Genomic DNA, 2,610 nt, shown 5'->3' with positions numbered 1-2,610 from the left:
AGGATGAAAAGCAAAGTTGACCTCAGCAGAATTTGAACTCAGAATGTAAAACCAAAAGAAATACTGCTAAGCATTTTGTCCTACATATTAACGACTCTAAACTGAGACGCATTTGGTGATGGTGTGGTGCACATAACTGGTGGGTTTGTAAAACCTCGTGGAGCATATGGTGGAGGTTATTCCAGTGATCATTGTTCTCATTTTCTAGAAGGGTAGTTTGTGGTAAATTTGGCTCCTGTTTCTTGTAGGTCAAGCAAGCATATAAATACTTCATTACGTGGGAGTGCATTATAATAATGGTTGTATGGTTATTTTGAAGTGTGCTTGATTGTGTGTGTGTGTGTGTGAGTTTTTCTTTCCTATTGTGCTGTTTGTGTTTATGTGCATGCGATATATAGTTTTGTCATTCACTTACATGTCGCAAAACAACCATGCAATGTCATAGAATAAACACACACATTTTGTGTATATAACTATTTCACTTGTCTGGTGGTATTTAGCATTGAATTCAACTACAATGATTTCCTATCATTTCCTCACTAACCTTATATAACCTGTATAACAAGTACTACACACTTACACACACACATTTAGTAGAACGGCAATATATAACAAATATACAACATTACACACAGTAACACAGTAATGTATCAAACCCTATAGTATCTTTCTCTTTCGTGTGCACACGGGCGCACGCATGCACACAAAAGAACGACCCAGGAATGGTCATTTCATTAAGATGTTTGCTTTGGGACCATGTGGTTTTAGGTTCAGTCCTACTGTGTGGCACCATAAGCATGTGGCTTTTACCATAGCATTATAACTCCAGGCCAAACAATGCCCTGGTGAGGGAATTTTGTAGATGGAAACTGTGAAAATTTATCTGTCTGTCTGTGTGTGCACATGCACACACACATACAGATGAGCATGTAAGTGCAAAGCAAAGTGGAGGAAATAGTACTTGAATACCAAAAGTAGAGCAATATGCTTTTTATTAAAGCTGCAAAATTACCCCTGAACTGTTAGTTTCACATTCCCATTTGTTGGACAGTTGTGAATAATACTCTATACATATGTGATGAATACTGTATATACACATATATATCTATCATCATCGTTTAACGTCTGTTTTCCATGCTGACACGGGCTGGATGGTTTGACTGAGGTCTGGAGAGCCAGCGGCTGCACCAGGCTCCAATCTGATCTTACAGTGTTTCTACAGCTGGCTGCCCTTCTTAACACCAACCACTCCTAGAGAGTAGTGGGGTCCTGGCATCATCCATGTTCGGATGGTGCTTTTTACATGCCACCAGCACGGGACCCAGTCAGAGAGTACTGGCCACAGCTACGATATTGGTTTTACTTGATTCAATAGGTCTTCTCAAGCATATCATATTGCCCGATGCATCAGGGGTACTCTTAACACTTTATACATATATATATATATGTGTATATGTATGTATGTATGTCATCATCATCATCATCATCATCGTTTAACGTCCGCTTTCCATGCTAGCATGGGTTGGACGATTTGACTGAGGACTGGTGAAACCGGATGGCAACACCAGGCTCCAGTCTGATTTGGCAGAGTTTCTACAGCTGGATGCCCTTCCTAACGCCAACCACTCAGAGAGTATATATATATGTATGTATGTATATATATATATATATATATATATATATATATATATATATATATATATATATATACATATATATATATATATATATAATCAGATTTACTACTACCTCTGACGCCTATATAGGGTGTGTGTGTGTGTGTGTCTGCCAGTTCCATGTAAAGAGCACCCATGCTGCCTGAGTAGCACCTGTGCCCATGCCACCTGGGAAGCACCCGTGCCAGTGCCGCCTGGGAAGCACCCATGTCAGTTCTGCGTAAGAAGCACCCGTGCTGGTGCCACCTGGGAAGCAGGCCATGCTGGTGCCGCCTGGAAAGCAGCCGTGTCGGTGTCACCTGAGAAGTATCCAGCACACTTTATAAAGGGATTGTCATTAGGAAGGGCATCCAGCCATAGAAACCAAAGCAAATCAGACTGGAACTGGTGCAGTTCTGGCCAAACTGTTCAACCCATGCCAGCATGGAAAATAGACATTAAATTATGAAGATGATGCTATATATTATTTTATGTATGTCAAGATATAATAAAAACAATTTGACATTAAACTGAAGAGTTACTCAATACTTTCTTTGTAAAGTACATATTTATTATACTTTTACAAGTAGAGGTGCAATGGCCCAGTGGTTAAGGCAACAGACTCACGGTCATTGGATCGCGGTTTCAATACCCAGACCGGGCGTTGTGAGTGTTTATTGAGCAAAAACACCTAAAGCTCCACAAGGCTCCAGCAAGGGCTGGTGGCAAACCCTGCTGTATTCTTCCACCACAACTTTCTCTCACTCTTTCTTCCTCTTTCTGTTGTGCCTGTAATTCAAAGGGCCAGCCTCGTCACACTCTGTGTCACGATGAATCTCCCCGAGAACTACGTTAAAGGTACATGTGTCTGTGGAGTGCTCAGCCACTTGCACATTAATTTCACAAGCAGACTGTTCCATTGATCAGATCAACTGGGACCCTCGTCATCGTCGTA

General features: G+C 41.1%; 2 protein-coding genes across 5 annotated transcripts in view; one reads left to right on the top strand and one right to left on the bottom strand.

Moving 5' to 3' along the window:
- Nucleotides 1-2,610, top strand: part of LOC106869704 (serine/threonine-protein phosphatase 6 regulatory ankyrin repeat subunit A) — a 144,860-nt gene that overhangs the window by 27,189 nt on the left and 115,061 nt on the right. The window lies entirely within an intron of this gene.
- Nucleotides 1-2,610, bottom strand: part of LOC106882755 (bifunctional coenzyme A synthase) — a 72,533-nt gene that overhangs the window by 67,122 nt on the left and 2,801 nt on the right. The window lies entirely within an intron of this gene.

Source organism: Octopus bimaculoides, chromosome 9, assembly GCF_001194135.2.
Source record: "Octopus bimaculoides isolate UCB-OBI-ISO-001 chromosome 9, ASM119413v2, whole genome shotgun sequence".
Taxonomy (NCBI): Eukaryota; Metazoa; Mollusca; class Cephalopoda; order Octopoda; family Octopodidae; genus Octopus; species Octopus bimaculoides.
Note: the sequence above shows the minus strand (reverse complement) of the source record. Positions and strands in the feature narration are given on the sequence as shown.